The 19,259-nt window shown below is 38.9% G+C and overlaps 1 long non-coding RNA gene across 2 annotated transcripts; it reads left to right on the top strand.

Moving 5' to 3' along the window:
• The first annotated feature begins 10,437 nt into the window (after positions 1–10,437).
• LOC120110460 lies at positions 10,438–19,252 on the top strand. Of its 2 annotated transcripts, XR_005511450.1 has the most exons (4): positions 10,438–10,619; positions 10,815–11,128; positions 18,124–18,340; positions 18,644–19,252. It is a non-coding gene; the product is annotated as an uncharacterized LOC120110460 (long non-coding RNA). The 2 variants fall into 2 exon arrangements; XR_005511449.1 differs by having other exon boundaries at positions 18,124–19,252.
• Positions 19,253–19,259: the final 7 nt, after the last annotated feature.

The raw sequence follows: 19,259 nt of genomic DNA, 5'->3' as shown, positions 1-19,259 counted from the left end.
TGATGTTGTAGAGGTTGTTATTAGCATCGAGGGCGGAAAAAAGGTAGGAGTACATAAGCTCAGACCTCCAATGCTTGCAGCTATTGCATTATCTAAGAGTAGCAATAGATTGGATCAAGTCATATTAAGGTGTAGATTTTAGAAAAAAAGTGTTACTTTGTGTAGAACAATATGCTAGTCACTCGATGTAGATCAAATGCACCTACTTAAAATCCAAAACAAACACTAATTAAATTAAGTGACAGTAGTGGAAGAAAAAAATTAAGAAAAAAAATAATTCGAAAGTAAATAAAAGACGAAACAATGAGTTTATCTCCTCTCACAAAGTCTCACAAAAACCCTCCATTACCTCTCTTCATGTAATTCTCTCCTTTTTTTTAGAAAAATAACATATTTTCTCTCTCACTATAAGAAAAAAATGTCACCATCTCCCAGTAAAAGATGGAAATATTACTATATCCCACTATAAAACATATTCTAGTATTTTGAGCTTGAGATTCAACCTAATTAACATAAATGATTACTTGGCATTTAATCTTAGTACTCTCTCTCATTGCAAAGTCTATACCGATTATAATAATATTACCGATATTGTGAAATACCACAATAACTATTGCTATTATTACCAATAACAATGTGCAATAACTTGTTAATAATTAAATAATGCAGCTATTTTATTGGCTCAAGTAATAATATATTCATCAGCTCATCCTCTCTGATGCATGTATTAAAATTGACAATGTCTTATAACACTTCCCTTCAATATTGACTTCATGATCACAGTGCCAAAATTTCATCGGGCATCCGGCTTATTCGAACAAACATCAAATTGCTAGTTGTAATTTCTATTCACCAGAGCATCAGCCATTATCTACAAATAAATAAAATCAAAAATAAAACTTTAACTACATTCGCATACCTCCATTGAGTAGCTGCATGTATCTATACACAATTGGCTCATACACATGGAATTAATTCCTCATGCATGTAATCTTCTAACTGTTCAAACTTTGAGTAGCTTCTAAATTAATTGGCACACCAAAAGTTTTATCGAATACTAAAGAGAAATATAAATAATCCATACCGAGCATATCTTCTTGCTGCTTAATTTCTAAAATCACTTCAAAATTAATTAGCTCTACACTCCCATAGCCTACTAAATCTTTAAAAGAAATATTCATATCTTAAATAGCTTCAACATAAAACTCTTCTATATGCATTAATTTCTCAGTACGAATCTCAATTATAGCATTCTTTGACTCTTTCTAAGCAATTTCAAAATCAACCGACTCTTCAATGACAATCTCTTATAAACTTGATACAACATCCATCTAACTAAACATCTCTTGCTTTAGATTATCTTCTAGACTTGATTAATTCTTTAGCTGATCAATCTTATCCTATTCCAAGTTTTCAGAACTATCAGAACTATATCCAGTCTTTAGCTAATAAATCTTCTTCTACTTTGAATTTTCATCTTTAAACTAATTCTACTCTTCACTTGGACTTTTAAAGAAAAGCTGGAACTAAAATTCACTCTTCAAGTAACTTTTATTTGTGATATCTCACCTTGCTAGATCTTGATATTAGTAAAGTTAACTATCACGATCCGAATATGGAATCATAATAGAGTTCACATATTTGCCTATATATACAACGAATTATTGGAAGCTCAATAACTATGCCGAACAATTACTTTCAAAACCACCAATAATCAAGTTGCTGCTCGAAAAATTGCACTTCAATAAATTTAATCAAAGCCACACACCATTTGAACACACTCTAACTTTGCCTTGATATTATATAAAACAACATGCTACTTGATGTGGATAAAATACAGGATCTAAAACAAACAACAATTAATCAAGCAACAATAGTGAGAGAAAAAAAAATGAGAGAGAAAAAATAAATTTAGTTAAAAAAAAAGGCCAAGACAATGAGTTCAGCTATAGGCTCGTCTTATAAAAATGTCTCACAAAAACTCTACCCCTTTTACATAACTCTCATCTCCCTGTGAAAAATAATGATGCACACTATCTTTCACCACAAGATAAAAAAATCACCATCTTCTACCAAAAGACAAAAACATTAGTATCTCCCATTAAAAATAAACTCTAATATATTGAGATTGGGGCTCAACCTAACTAACATAAAACTGTACTAATAGATAAAAATTCTACCAAGACTAAAAGACTTGCCAATGAATCTTAATGATTTAATAATTAAGTTGATCAGATCTTCGTAACTTGTTTAAGACAAAAAAGACCATCAGGCCAAGCCTATTATAGTATGTGAACAGGATTTCACACAAGTAACTAGTCTAACAAATAGTAAATAGATCTGTTAGATTTTTATTAAATAATGATTAAAAGTTTTCATACTTAAAATATATATATTATACATATATGTTAATAAGGGAGTTTGGCTTGGTGGTTGGTGTGTTGTTTGGGTGGGGATGAGATAACAGGTTCGATTCCCATTTCCTCCTTTTTATTTCTATTACGTAAAGCTTGGTTTTCTTGTGCTCGTTGGGATGTTCCCTCCTTGTCCGAGCCGAGCTCGGTTCTCTTGTGCTCGTTGGGCCTGTGCTTGTCCGAGCCGAGGTTCTCTGTGCCTGTGCTTGTCCGAGCCGAGGTTCTCTGCAGCCGAGCTGGGCATGTGCTTGTCCGAGCCGAGGTTCTCTGCAGCCGAGCTGTGCCTGTGCTTGTCCGAGCGAAGGTTCTTTGCGCATGTGCTTGTGCTCGCTGGGCCCTGCCCCTGCTCGTCCGAGGTTCTGTGTGCCTGTGCTCGTCCGACCCACCTCAACTGAAGCGCGAAGAGCCGAGGCCGAGGTCGGACCACAGGTGTGATGAGCCCAGAGGAGCCGAGGTCGGACAACGGGTACGATGAGCCAAGAGGTGCGTGGGCCGTGCCTCGCACCCATAGCACGAGGAGCCACGTCGCTTCCTCGTTAGCACCTCTTCGCAACTGACCTCGCATCCGCTGGCCATACTCCCAGTGTTTTTTCAAACTTTCTTACCGGTTTCGACCGTTGGATCGTTTTTTGGGTCGCGTCTGTCCCGAAGAAGTCTATAAATAGACCTCTTCGGATTAGACAGGATATAGAAAATTGAAAACAGAGAACTTCTATTCTTCCTGTTTGCTGTTTTTCTTTCAATCAACGGGCTTGCTGCATACTGATTCTGGGTTCGAAAGCTTCTTTGATCCATGCAAATCATTGAGGCAGAAGGAACAGTGCGAGAGGCTGTTGTATCTCAGGAGTAGAACGCCATCCAAGCCTAGTGCACTGTAAGGCGGCGAAATCTACTTCAAGGAAAGTGACCAACATACCACGCCTCAGCATCTCGGGTTCCATTTTTCCACTTTCTCTATTTATTTTCTGTAAGCCTATTTCTGCCTATTATTTGTTGAAGTAGAGTATTATAGATTTAAAAATTTCTGGAACAGTATATTCCCAACATTCTTGAAGTAGATTTCTCCTACATATAATAGGCTAGTACTTAGAGTTACCCCAATGGCCAATGCAAGTGACCCGGTTCCTCCTGAAAAATTTAATGGAAATAACTTTAAGCGTTGGAGACAGAAGATGGAAATCTTCTTAACCACACTTGGGTTATTTTCCATAATCTTTGACTCTCCTCCAAATGAGGAAGAGAATGAACCAGCTAGAACTTGTAATTTGGAGAAATTTAAGAAGAAAGACTACCTGTGTAGGGGAAGGATTCTGTCCTATCTTACTGATCCCCTTTTTGATGTCTACTGCACTTTTAAAACCTCCAAGGAGATATGGGATGATCTTAATAAGAAATATGGTATCCAAGATGCCGGAATGGACAAGTATGCTGCTAGTCAATTCCTGTCTTATAAGATGGTTGACACCAAGCCCGTAGTTGATCAAGCCCATGAGTTAACAGTGATTTATCATGAATTAGGCTTAAGGGGAATGGGTATAACTGAGAGCCTTCAAGTTGCTTGTACCATTGACAAGCTCCCACCTTCTTGGAAAGACTTTGGGTTATCCCTGAAACATAAAACCGAGGATATGACAATGAAAACTCTATTGTCTGCCATTAGGATCCAAGAACAACACCTTGAGAAAGATAATGAGCAACTCATGAATCCTGAGCTTCTAACCAAGGTGAACTTTGTAGAAGGCCAAAATAAGACCCATAAGTTCAAGAACTCCAAATTTGAAAAGGGTGGACCTAGAAACAAAAGAAAACCTATGAAGCTAAAACATCATATCAATAAGAATGATCGGAAGCCGATTTGCTACAATTGTGGAAAACTCGGTCATATGGCTCGAGTATGTCGGATGAAGAAGAAGAAGTATCAGAACTATGAACATGCGTCTTCTCAACCTGCAAATCCACAAACCAACATGGTGCTATCCAGTACTGGTCCTACTAGTACTGATGATCGGTATGTAACTTTAAGTCCAGAATTAAATTTGGCAATTTGCTCTACCGATTGGTTAGTGGATACAGGTGCGAATGTTCATATGTGTACTGATCATACCCTTTTTACTACTTATCAGGTCCGGAGCGGCCTAACAGTAACTATGGAGAACTCCACCTCGGCACGAGTGCTTGGAACTGGAAAAGTACTTCTAAGGCTTACGTCTGGGAATGTGCTTACACTATTTAATGTGTACCATGTGCCCGATGGAAGGAGGAATCTGATCAGTGGATCTCTTCTAAATAGAAGTGGTTATTCTTTGTTATTTCAATCTAAGAAAGTGATTATAACAAAGAATGGAACATTTGTAGGCAAAGGCTATGAGTGTGATGGCTTGTATGTAATAAATAATGTATCTTTGGATTTTTCTTCTGATAACAATAATAAAATTGTGCTTTCAATATGTTCTTCATCTCTTTGGCATGCTAGATTTGGACATGTGAATAATAATACTATTAAAAGAATGATTAGCTCTGGTTTATTATCTAATGTTTCATTAAATGAAAAGGAAATGTGCCAAATTTGTGTTCAATCTAAACAACCTAGAAAACCATTTAAAATAGTAAATAGAAATTCAACTTTATTAGAATTAATACATTCAGATGTATGTGATCTAAATGGAACTTTGACTAAAGGGGGTAGAAGGTATTTCATTACCTTCATAGATGATTATTCTAAGTATTGTCAAGTTTATTTAATGAAATCTAAAGATGAAGCATTTGAGATGTTTAAGACTTATAAATCTTTAGTAGAAAATCAACTTGACAAGAGAATAAAGATTCTCAGGTCAGACAGAGGAGGAGAATACACCTCTAATGACTTGAATGAATTCTGTAGAGTTAATGGAATTCTACATGAAGTTACACCTCCCTATTCACCTCAGTCTAATGGAGTGGCTGAAAGGAAAAATAGGACTCTGCAAGAGATGGTAAGATCTTTGCTTGCCAACTCAGGTTTACCTGAGGTTTGGTGGGGGGAAGCAATGCTTACTGCATGTTTCCTGCTTAATAGGGTTCCATTTAAAGGTTCTAATGAATCTCCTTATGAACTTTGGAAAGGAAGAAAACCTAACCTAAACTTTGTAAAAGTTTGGGGTTGTTTGGCTAAGGTTAATATTCCTTTAATCAAGAAAAGAAAATTAGGACCTAATACTTTTGATGTTGTGTTTCTTGGTTATTCTCTTAATAGTGTTACTTATAGGTTCTTAGTCATTAGTTCTGATATTAATGGCATAGAAAAGAATACTATAATTGAATCTAAAGATGCTTCTTTCTTTGAAGACATTTTTCCATTTAAGGATAAAATAGAAAAGCATGTAATAAATAGATCTAATGATGCATCTTGTAGTTCGCCATCTAATTCTCTAATTATTCCTAATAATGAAAATGAAAATGAACTTAATGATATTAATGAACTTGGTAAAGGGAAAAGAATTAGAAAAAAGAAAGATTTTGGATCTGATTTCTATACTTTTATGGTTGAAGATGATCCTCAAACTTATAAAGATGCTATGAACTCATTAGATTCTATGTTTTGGAAGGAAGCTATTAATAGTGAAATGAATTCACTTATGACTAATAAAACATGGTTTTTAACTGACTTACCACCTGGTAGTAAGGCTATAGGTTGTAAATGGATATTTAAGAAGAAATTAAGACCTGATGGTTCTATTGAAAAATACAAAGCAAGATTAGTTGCTAAGGGTTTTTCTTGGAAAGAGGGTATTGACTACTTTGATACATATTCTCCTGTAACTAGAATAACCACAATTCGTACTTTAATTGCACTGGCTTCAATCCATAATTTGATAATTCATCAAATGGATGTCAAGACTGCCTTCCTTCATGGTGATTTAGAGGAAGAGATCTATATGGATCAACCAGAGGGATATGTGGCTCAAGGACAGGAAAGAAAAGTTTGTAGGTTAGTCAAATCCCTCTATGGTTTAAAACAAGCTCCTAAGCAATGGCATAGGAAATTTGATAAAATAATTGTTTCTTATGGCTTTAAAGCAAATGAATCAGATAAGTGCTTATATTCAAAGTTAGAAAATGATTCATGTATTATCTTGTGTTTATATGTTGATGATATTTTAATTTTTGGTACTGATATGAATATGGTGACTGATATCAAAACTTTCTTATCTAATAATTTTGATATGAAAGATTTAGGTTAGGCAGAGGTAATTCTTGGTAACAGGATTACCAGAATACCTGATGGTATAATCTTTGATCAATCACAATATATTGAGAAAATATTGAAGAAATTTGATAAGTACAACTGTAAACCAGTGAGTACACCTTATGAGCATGGTTTGAAGTTGAAGTGCAATAAAGGTGATCCAGTGGCCCAAGAGAAATATGCTCAAATTATTGGGACACTGATGTATGTTGCAAATACAAGTAGACCTGACATTTCTTATGCTATAGGAAAGCTCAGTAGGTTTAATAGTTGCCCTAGTCTTAGTCACTGGGAAGCACTGGATAGAGTACTTAGATACTTGAGAGGTACCATGTATTATGGTTTACATTACTCAAGATTTCCCGCTGTACTTGAAGGATACAGTGATGCTAGTTGGATCACTGATTCAGTGAACCGAAAAGGAACTAGTGGATACATATTCATGTTGGGTGGTGCAGCTGTTGCTTGGAGATCATCCAAACAAACTGTGATCACAAGATCCACTATGGAGGCTGAGATTGTAGCCTTAGATTCTGCAAGTCAAGAAGCAGAATGGTTTAAGAATCTTATGTCTGAAATACCTATTATGGAAAAGCCTATACCTGCTATCTCTTTGTTATGTGATAATGAAGCTGCAATTAATACTTGTAGAAATACTGAGTATAACAAGAGAAACAGAAGACACATTAGTGTGAGACATAAGACTATTAGATACCTAATTAAAAATGGTATCATAACTTTGGAATTTGTTGGATCTAAAGATAACCTAGCAGATCCTTTAACTAAAGGACTGGCTAGAAGCAAAGTCATAGAAACATCAAAGGGGATGGGACTGAAACCCATAAGGAATCATTGACAATGGCAACCCAACCTATTCTGACTAGAGATTCCAAGATGAAAGGTTCAACGGAAAAAACAAGTTGTTTAAATGATTAGTTAGCACTATTATAAAATGACTTTATGTCATTTGGTCTCTCCCTGTGATGTGAGTGCTAAATACAGCAGAGGTATACGGAAGAGTTTAAAACTCTGAATGAGTCCGAGTCTATGGCAAGGTGCTGTGCTGCGAGCACCCTTGGAGGACTCACCTATGTGAGTGTGACTGTGTGGCCGCAGTCTATGGGGATAAGGGTTTAACCCCTAGAGCACTCATGAAACTGAGATATTGGTGTATAAGGCCAGAAAAAGCACCACCTATAATGAACCCAGTATTTGCATTTGTCATGGGTGAAGTATATAGAAATCTGAACCAAAGGATTTGGTTCAAAGCTTTTTAGCTACCACTATACCTTTCAGATGAAAATATACTTTCACTAGGTAAAGGTTCAAAGCCGCAAGCTACCTTTATTGAAGTCATGACATAAACAAGCCCGATTTGACTATTTTTTTTTATTATTTTATAAAGTTTTGAAAACATTTTAATCAGGTGGGGGAATGTTAGATTTTTATTAAATAATGATTAAAAGTTTTCATACTTAAAATATATATATTATACATATATGTTAATAAGGGAGTTTGGCTTGGTGGTTGGTGTGTTGTTTGGGTGGGGATGAGATAACAGGTTCGATTTCCATTCCCTCCTTTTTATTTCTATTACGTAAAGCTTGGTTTTCTTGTGCTCGTTGGGATGTTCCCTCCTTGTCCGAGCCGAGCTCGGTTCTCTTGTGCTCGTTGGGCCTGTGCTTGTCCGAGCCGAGATTCTCTGTGCCTGTGCTTGTCCGAGCCGAGGTTCTCTGCAGCCGAGCTGGGCATGTGCTTGTCCGAGCCGAGGTTCTCTGCAGCCGAGCTGTGCCTGTGCTTGTCCGAGCGAAGGTTCTTTGCGCATGTGCTTGTGCTCGCTGGGCCCTGCCCCTGCTCGTCCGAGGTTCTGTGTGCCTGTGCTCGTCCGACCCACCTCAACTGAAGCGCGAAGAGCCGAGGCCGAGGTCGGACCACAGGTGTGATGAGCCCAGAGGAGCCGAGGTCGGACAACGGGTACGATGAGCCAAGAGGTGCGTGGGCCGTGCCTCGCACCCATAGCACGAGGAGCCACGTCGCTTCCTCGTTAGCACCTCTTCGCAACTGACCTCGCATCCGCTGGCCATACTTCCAGTGTTTTTTCAAACTTTCTTACCGGTTTCGACCGTTGGATCGTTTTTTGGGTCGCGTCTGTCCCGAAGAAGTCTATAAATAGACCTCTTCGGATTAGACAGGATATAGAAAATTGAAAACAGAGAACTTCTATTCTTCGTGTTTGCTGTTTTTCTTTCAATCAACGGGCTTGCTGCATACTGATTCTGGGTTCGAAAGCTTCTTTGATCCGTGCAAATCATTGAGGCAGAAGGAACAGTGCGAGAGGCTGTTGTATCTCAGGAGTAGAACGCCATCCAAGCCTAGTGCACTGTAAGGCGGCGAAATCTACTTCAAGGAAAGTGACCAACATACCACGCCTCAGCATCTCGGGTTCCATTTTTCCACTTTCTCTATTTATTTTCTGTAAGCCTATTTCTGCCTATTATTTGTTGAAGTAGAATATTATAGATTTAAAAATTTCTGGGACAGTATATTCCCAACAAGATCAACTTGAATTGGCCTGATTATTCAACGGGTCTAAAGTAATTAGATGGGTCAGAATTATAAAGCCATTTAATAAAATGTTCCATCAAGTGGACTTGTTTACACTTTACTTGTTTATGTCAAATCCAAAAATTACTTTCTGGTCAAATCCAGAACCATTGTGGATTCCACAGGATTGAACTAGAATCATATTTTCTTTTCAAAGCTTGTCTAGTTTCGTTTCACATTAGTTTAGTTGTGTAGGTGAAATTAGAAGAATAACACTAAGGAACAAAATGGAATAAACCGGTTCAATCAGTTTGGTCAAATAACTTTATCTTTAATAAAAAAAAAATAAACATAGCATGTCAAGTTTTAGTAAATTCCCATATTTTACTACATCATTAATTATTTAACTGCAAATTTGTAATCGTATCCAATATGTTTAGTTTCCTTTGATCTCATGAACCCATGAATACGTTTCATGCCCTATGCAAAGTTGATGCTAATTTCCACCCTGGAACTGTTCGCCACGCACCGCCTTCTGGCATTATTTTTTTTTCTCCAAATAAAATCTTTGAGAATTTTGAAAGCAGCTTTAACTCTATGGCCCGTTTTGTTTTGTTTTGTTTTGTTTTGTTTTATTTTATTTTTGGTATATTGGCTATTTACACTGCGCTCGCGTGAACACAACCAGCTGCATCACTAGCCATAAGACTACACAAAGCAAAATGAACGGAAGACAGCTAGTCTAAAAAAAACCTACCGAATGATGAGCAGCAAATGAAGTGACTCAGTCAGCAGCCTGATTTGCCTTCCGAAGAACACTTTTGGCCTGGACCGCACGACACTCCTAAAGCAAACGACGTGTGTCGACTAGAAAAGGATGCTCTGCCTCCTTCGGCCTCCACTCTTGTAGACGCTCAATCAGCGAGATTGAGTCCCCTTCTAGGATGATGTAGCCTGAGAGTCTCTCCCATGTAGCCCTGAGCTCCATTTCAAATGCTGATGCCTCGAAGAAACAATGCCTCCTGCCGTGCCGTAACCAATCTGGAGTCATGGTCTTTGATTACAAATGCCACACCTGCATCATTACTATCGGCGAACAAGCTCTCATTAAAATTCACCAAGAAAGCGAGGGCTCTCAAGAAACTTAGCGTGTTTTAAGAGATGCAGCAAAACTTAATTTCCACGTGGCAATACGGACGTCTGGCCGAGATGCCGGCGTCATAAAAAACACGTAGACGCCATAAGGCGGGGGGAGCGTCAAGAAACCTCTCATCAGGCGGGTATCCAAGGTTATGCGAGACCGGTCCTCGCAAGTGTCTCCCATCGGTCAAATGAGGCTTATTAGCCTCGCTACTCCCCGTAACGATCCCTCCCTTTCTTCCGTTCCGGTCGCTCCCTCCCTCGTCATGGCCTTCGCAGCAACAAGATTCCCCCAGGTATACCCTCTCTCTCTATTGTGATGATATCTAATCCCAAATCAAGAAACCCGAGGTTGATTACCAAGTACTAGTTTCGCGATTTCTTCTCCACTATTTCTCGGTTTCTTTACTAATTTCGCGATTCTTTTCTGATCTTTCTGTTCTTTCTCGGTTTCTTTACTAATTTCGCGATTCTTTTCTGTTCTTTCTCAGGTTCTTTTATTTATCCCTGAATTGGATCTTGCATTCCTTGTCTTTCCGTCGTGGGAAAGCAATTTCTCGTGATCGTTGGTTCCTTACGCTAATTTGCTGGTCGATTCGGTGCCAGATAGTTTAGATATCAAGAATGACTTAGAAGGATGGGAAAAATGGGAAATATTAGTCAGACATGCCTGTTAAGCGCGATTCTTGATGGAAATATATTCTATGGGAAGATGCAGTTGGTGGTGTAAGGGAAAGCGGTAAGAGAATGATTACATGACTCCGATGCACACAAGGGAAGATAATTCAGAAAGGCTGATAAAAAAGTGAGTCTTGTTTGGCATATTTATTATCAAAGATTCGAAAATAATATTTCCATTGATTGATAAGCTTAATTGTTCCGAGGAAAAGATTGATTTCTGCTTTTATTAGTGTTCATGCTCATTTTGTTATTTTTTAATGCTTATGATTTCTGCTATGCTGAGACTCGTCAAAAGGTGGGAAACTATGGATACTGTGAATTCTTTCTGTTTGGGGGTGCAAGAAAAATAATGCTAAGAAGATCCATGAAGGTTTTGTTGATCTCTTGATTGCTTTGTAATCTTGAGGGTTAGAGGGGCATTACTTTGAATACCTTCCTGTAAATAAGAACTTAGGTTTGAACCTCCTATAATCAAGAAACTTTTCAGAAGGGAACAGACCAGAGGTAAAAGGTGTCCTTTATGATTTGACAGGAGCTGGGTGCACACCTCCTGATTATTAAAACATGTTTAGATATTTTGTTTTGGTTTTACATCTTGGAGAGGTGAAATAAGTGACTTCAGATTCCAAGTTCTGTTCTTGGCCTAAAGGAAAGTTTTGCATATTGAATTCCAGTGAAAGTTGATGTTTTGGAGTGCTTTTCCTCGCATTGTCATCTGAATGCTGTAGAAAGAGTAAACTAGGAAAATTCTTTAGCAGAAAGAATTTTTCATAGCTCTAATTTGATTTAGAATTTTAACCCATGAAGGGATTTTTTTCCTGCTGTAAGTTGGATCTAATGGAACATGTTATAAATTTACTGCCTTAATTCAGACAAGGTCTCTTTTCTTGTTAATGTAAATTATGTTGCAGTACTATATACCTTCATATTGAGCTTGTGGCACTCTTTTTTTTTTTTTGAAAGTTCATCACATTTTTCCTCCTTTTTTATTTTATTCTTCTGTTGTTATTGTACATTTCCCTCCTTTTGTGGCACCCCATTTAGTTATATAAGTTGTTGGAGGGAGCATCACTTTATCATGAGAACTTTGATGTCTTTAAATTATGACAATCTCATTACATTTATTAGAGAAGAGAAAAATCTTAATGTATGTTTGGAGAATTATGTGTTTATGTCTTGTATCTTTATACCTTAAATGCTTCCTAAAAAAAAAATTAAGTGAAGTTGGCAATTGGTTTGCCGACTTTCACTTAAAAACTCCAAAAATATAAGGGCCCCCCTCCGGCCCATGTTTCAAATGAAACAGGAGACAGGAGCAAAGCCCTTCTTCCGCAGCTCCTCGGCCTCCGGCTCCTCCGCGCGACAGCTTTCCGGCCTCCACCTCCTTCGCATGGGCAGCTCCTCGGCCCTCCGCTGGCTCTCCGTCGGCCTCTCTTGGCCTCCCCCTTTTCTCTCTCTTTTCCTCTCTCATTCTCCCTCTCCCCTGCCTCTTCTACCGTGTCAGTACAAGCCCGGTCCGACCTAATGCGGGCCCGTATCCCGACCCATGCCGCCGGGCAACTGGTTCGGGGCCTGGTACCAGGACAACAAATCATGATTCTTGTACTAGGTGGTTGGGAACGTGGACATTTTTATTTAATTATTTGTTGAGATGAGGTCTGATCTCTCTACCCCCCTCTCTCCGCCACCTCCTCTCCCCATGTTAATTCTTTTCTATTCTGGAACCAGTAGTTCTTTCATTTCCCACCCACATGAAAGCTTAAAGTAAAATGGAATATGAGAGCATAGATGACATTTATCAGCAGATGAATTTGCCATGCTTTTGTACATCTTCATATCTGACTGGTCACTAACTTGTGTTTTCTTTTTCTTGCTCCAATCATCACCAAACAGCTGCAGTTTCATAGTCCTACTACTCTATGATGCTGAGGGCTTGTACTGATGAGAGAGTCAACTAGAAAAGCTGTAAAATGCTGTCTGGATTTAGTGTTTAATATGAAATGAGTTCTGCATGAAAGGGCTGAAATTGTACAATTTCATAGTCTTGGTGGGAAAGTGAACTTGAACCATATCTTACATAGGGTTACCTGAATGCGATGTTGGCGACATGAATAATAAAGATAAAGCTCAAGGAAAGATTGTAAACCATGTCACTGCTGCAGAAATGATACTTCTTGTGCCTCAATATGGGCATGGAAATTTAAGTCACGCATTTCATGGACTGGAAGATTTGCTCAGAAGCTTTCCCACTCTACAATTCTTTCACAGAGGACCTCAGTCGTTGATGCTTGCTATTTCTGTCTTCTTCATATTTCACAAACTTTAACTATTAAACCTGTGACATTTTGGTTGTTCATGACATGAAAATGATGTCATACATTTGGATTTCCATCATGGGAGCCCTTTAGAGATTTCATCCGAGAAAATGGAAGTGATAATTTTATTGTTGCTTACCACAAAAGGCTAAATTCTGATGATATTCACATCCAGGTATCTACTATCTATATGTCTCCTGTTGCGCCCAATTTTTTGCTCCATTTAACTCCCACCACTTTTGGGACATTTTATATGCCAAGGGCTATGGACTAGTGAAATAAAATTGCCACAAACCCATAATGTTTTGGTTATAACATGGCTTAGGATAGCAGACTCTTTATGAAGAGGCAGGTGATGCATGGTGTAATTGCAAATAGAAAATGAAGGAAACATATGGAAGGAATGAAAAGTGAGAAAGGAAAACTTCTAGTGAAGTTTGCACAGTTCTTTGAATATTGGAGAATTTTGGGCCGCTACCTTTGCATATTGGAGAATATTGATGAAGTAATGGTTGAAGATTTGATTCCCTCCCAATTCGCTCCCCTCCCAAATTTGCATTAGGATAAAAACTACTAAAGGATCAATAATAGTGTTCATTAAGACACATAAATACTCCATAATAGGTATGGAGGTTTGGCCTACCCCAGAGGGTTGCACTATTCCTCTGGAAGGTGGCTTGGGATCGACTGCCGACGAGCTCAGAGTTGTGCCGACGGGGTGTTAGCATTTCTCCCTTGTGCACGCTATGTGAGGTGGATGAGTCAGTGGATCATGTTCTCTTCCAGTGTGGTTGGGCGAGGAGGACTTGGAGGCTGTCAGGGCTCTCGGAGGGCATCTGGAGCCGTAGGGATTGGTTCCTGGAGGAGGTTCGGATTTGGTCTAGTTCCCCACTGACACGTTTTGCGGCTATTAGAGCGTCATGTATAGCTTATCAGGTTTGGTTGGCCAGGAACGGTCGCATTTTTGGTGATATCAGTCTGTCCCCGTGGTTTGTGATGGAGCGGGCACGGGCACAGGCAGCGGAGTTCTGTCGCGCAGATACGGACTATGGACCTTTGACAGCTCGGGACACCTGGGGCCCTCATTCTGCTTCGGCAGCTCCTCATATGGTGTTTTTCACCTTGGAGCCCCCACCCCCGAGCTTCCTCAAGATCAATTTTGATGGCTCAGTCCAGGATGGAGGCAGGAGGGGAGGAGCCGGGTTTGTCATCAGGGGCCCGGATTCCAGAACGGTGGCAGCTGGAGGCTGTCAGATCTTTGATATCTCGGTCCCAGGTGCAGAGCTGCGTGCGGCTTGGATGGGGTTGCGATATGCATGATTTGTTCTTCGGGCGAGTTCCATCCTCTTGGAGGGAGACTCGGCCACTGTGATCAGTTGGGTTCGGCAGGGGCCTCATAGTGATAGGGGAGTTCACCCACTACTCCGGGATATATGGTTGATGGTGAGGGAGGGGATTCTCCTTCGAGCTGGGCATGTATATCGGGAGGTCAATGGGGCGGCAGACTGGGTGGCGGCGTATGTTGCGAGCCACTCAGGCGGCTCCCTATGGGTTGGTGAGGATGAGTTGCCGAAGGCAGCTCCCTATGGGTTGGCTCCCTATGGGTTGGTGCATTCCGGGATATGTTGTATGCAGACTCTTCTAGGTGCATTCGTTCTCGTATAGTATGAATCACCGCTTTTAGCAAAAAAAATACTTCATATGCATAGTTCTTCTAAGATGCATATGATTGTGATTGAGGTTTTTAATTCCGTGGGATGGGGGTGTCCTGGTTTCTCCATGGAACGGGACGTCCTGCTGTCCCACACTATCCCGAAGGCAGTTCCGATCAAGAGTCTCGTAGGTACCCTCCGTCTTTCTCCCCTTCTTTTTTTCTTAACTTTCCTTCCTTTTTTCTTCTTTCTTTCCTTTTTTCCTTTCTTTCCCTTTTATTCTTCTTTCTTTTTTATTATCCTTTCCTTTTCTTCTTTCTTTTTTATTATCCTTTCCTTTTCTTCTTTCTTTTTTATTATCCTTTCCTTTTCTTATTTCTTTCTTTCCTTTTTCTTCTTCTTTCTCTTTCTTGTCTTCCTTGTTTCCTTCCTTTCATTCTTTTTCTTCTCCCTTTCTTTCTTTCAATTTTCTTCTTCTTTCCTTTAACTTTTTTCTTTTCTTTATCTTTCCTTCTTTTCTATCCTTTTTCTTCTTCTTTCCTGCATGGATGGGTTTCGGTGTCCCAACCCCATCCCAATCTCCTTTTTTCACAGGAATGGGACGGGACTGTTGGGATCCCCTGTAGCACCCCTCCAGGGCTTAAAACCTTGATTATGATAATCCATTGCTTTTCAAATTACTTTTCTAAGTTTTACATTTATTAGCCTACGTAATTACTCGATTTTGGCACTTATATACCTTGCTGCACACTAAAGAAGCAACATACAGGTGTAAAATAGGTCAATTTTTTTTTTTAAAAAAATGGAGACCAAGGAAGCTTGGTAGAAATAGTAAATAGGAATATTAAAATGCTATTCTTTTATGAGGATTTGGCAATGGACAATTTTCTGGCCAACTTTTACTATCATCTTTGTAGCTATCAAGGTACGTCGTCTCGGTATCGGGCTCCATACCGGTGCCACGTTATCACTATGTTGGTATGCCTCCCATTTGGCATACTGAATGTTGGTTCGCCTCCCATAACATGTACTCGTACCGCCTCCCAACCGTGTACCAGTACCGATATGGTACGGTATACTCGGTACTACCCCGTTCGGTACGGTATGACATACCATGGTAGCTATGGTATTCAACCAGTTATAAAGCATGAAAATAAAGTTAACAAAGCACACTTTTTTGTCATGCAAGTGCAATATGCAATCTAGCATAATGAATATTGGGACCGTATTACCTATGGATTGGATATGTTCTTTTGTTATCATAAGCAGCATTGATCATTGTTAAAGATTATAATTCTAATATCTAGTGGCATTTTTGAGAAGGCTAGTGTTGGAATTAACTATATCTGAGACAAATTAGGGAGTTAGAATGGTAGTACATAAGTTGATAGAGAAGACTATAGATATCAAGGTTTGTCGTATTGTTTGGTACTGTACCATACCAAGCAATACCATACTATACGGGGATATTGTACCATACCGTACCAGCACTCGATATGCCAAACTTTACTGTATCGTATTGCATACCAATACTATAATAGGATGGTATTGGTACGGGGTCCGGTACCGAGATGACGAATTTTGATAGAGATAGTGGTCATGACTGGCACATGAGCTCAGATTTTTATGGATGGGTGCAAAAACTGGGAAAAGTATGAGAAACAAGGGAGGAAAGTTTGTCGGTTGATTATCTTTTCGGCATTGATGGTAGATCTAACCCTTTATAGGAAAAATGGCGAAGATCAATTCAAAAGCCAGCCTAGATAAACTAATCAAGGCTTGTTAATTATGGTTATCCAATAGACCTTTCAAGTTTCAACTATTAGTTGGGTATGTTGATTAATGTGGATTATTTTTCTCTGTTCTAGGTATTTACATCATTTCATATTGTACATGTTTGCTTGGTTTCTAGTAGAAATTTGAGCCGTTTTGGTGGCAGTCAGTCAGTTTAGTGATTAATGGCTTAGATCCAATCATCGCCCCCCCCCCCCTCCCCTGGTGGGTCTAGGGGTATTTGTCATAAACTTTGTTTTCTAGCATATGACACCTAAAGTGAGAAGTGATCACGTTCTGAGACAAATTATTACGTTAAATATTGCATTGTCTGTCATTACATATCACTTTGACTGGCTTATATCTTTTTCTCATGTTAGAGCTGCTAAAATTTGGACTACATCGGAGTTGATGACTGTCCAATCCATCTTATTCAAAATGAAGGGAATATCAAAAGAGGGGAAGATGGCAACTTCTCATTGGCATGTCCTTTCTACATCTGCATCATATTTTCTTTGGTGGTGCAGTGTAATGGTATATTGTCTGCTGTAATGTGGTCTTGGAGTGAAAATCTAACTCCAAATTATATTTAACTCCATATTCTGCAACTGTTTCTAAAAGGAGAATACTCTATGTTAAGCAAGAGAAATGCTGCTGAACTTGGCGGCATGGTAGTATCATGCTGTGCCATACCAGTGTGTCCCATGCATCAGCACAGCAGCATAGTAATTACTGACATGCAGCTGGTAGTGTGCTAAGTGCTATGTGCTGTGGTGCTGGTAAGTCACTGGCGTGGTATACTTCATGCCATACTGACTGGCGATTTAAAATCGATGAGTGGAAAGATTGACATGTGTTTTTTCATGTATAATGTGTCAAAAGGAGCCAGATCATAGCGAGAGTGAAATTTATGTGATATTTTGTTAGAAGCACTAGTATAGGACAGCTTGCAAACATCTGCTTAGCAAATAAGAATTCAACTTGTTTTAACAGTTCCTTTATATTCCAATTTCTAGGTTTTGTTCTCCTGCTGATGCGTTGTAAAACTGTGAATTATGTTGGTGCTTGATTGGAAATATTTTCGAGTTCTTGAAAGTACTCAAAGATCCATGCTTCAAGATTTCTAAAATGTATATGATTCCAAGTTCCCTGACAAATATGTATTGGATGAAATGTTAAGTGAGATATCTTTGCATTTTGTTTTGCATTAGTTTTTATGTTGCTGTTGTTAATGTGGATATATGTTCTGTTGCAATCTACATGTTGCCAAGCATATTTGCAACACTGGAACCGCAAAGTTCAAACCCACAGTACAATTCTAACAGGATAAAAAGATTTCTCATGTTGCTCATATTTTTCTTTGTTGCTGATTTATGCAGGTGCTTGCACAGATTGAAAACCATTATTATTTGTGAACAAAGGATTTTCCCCTCTGATTCATACCTGTTTGATAATGTTGACAAGATTCAGCATATCAGAATTGTAGTTGTTCAGGTATTTGTTGCTTCTTTTACACAGCTAATGTGATGCAGCACTTAGAACTGCTGGTTCACCAAGTGTTGTTACCAGATGGTGATGATATAGCAATTACATGAGGTAAATTCACTCTCTTACAATTGAGTAGAAACTAAGATTATCTGCTGCATTTAGGCAGTCTACTGCTACCCTTCGAATCTTGAACCTTCTATATCTGTGTGTATCAATACACTGCATATGCAGCAGTCTCTGGCAAATTAACATACTTCAAAAGCAAATCTAATTTTAGAAATTTGTCTTATGTTGATTTTATTTTCAATTAAGTAAACGTGCTGTCAAGTGAAATGACAAGGTCTTTACTGTTTATCTTTTTGGTGAACTTGGAGTATTTTTTTTTTAAAAATTCTTGTGCTTTTATTTTAGTTCTCTGCAAGAAGGAAGCACTAAGCATCATATAGTTGCGGTAGCTTTATGGTGTGATAACCACGAGATTCAGTGCCTTGTTCAGTTGTACCTCATTCAATATCTGATGGAGGACCACTGCAGGAGGAAGAGGGAAGGAGGAGGAAGAAGAGAAAGAGAGGAGGAAAAGATAAGAAGAAGAAGGAGGTTAGGATTTTTATTCAATCATTCAATATCCCAATTCATGAGAGGGGTGGCCTTTATATAGACCTTACATCATGAATTGACCAAGTCAATTAATTGACAACTAACCAAACTTGGACCCTTCAATCAACTGACTAAGTCAATTAATTGATGACATACCAAAATCGATCCAATCACTCGACCCAATACATGACTCAATTGACTTGATTAATAACAAAACAACTGATCAAATTGATTTGACTAAAACAAAAGCAAATAGTGCAATAAAATAAAAGTAACTCAGACTCAAATGGATCCAATCTAGGTCTGACTCAATCGGGTAGCTCAAGATCATCTTCGAGCCATAATGATGTCAATCCCTGGTGCGAACGTGAGCGAACGACTCTGATGGCTCGATCGCCTGATCGAATGGCTCTGATGTCCCCATGGAACG

This window comes from Phoenix dactylifera, chromosome 4 (genome assembly GCF_009389715.1).
Source record: "Phoenix dactylifera cultivar Barhee BC4 chromosome 4, palm_55x_up_171113_PBpolish2nd_filt_p, whole genome shotgun sequence".
Taxonomy (NCBI): Eukaryota; Viridiplantae; Streptophyta; class Magnoliopsida; order Arecales; family Arecaceae; genus Phoenix; species Phoenix dactylifera.
This window is presented reverse-complemented; position numbering and strand designations above follow the sequence as displayed.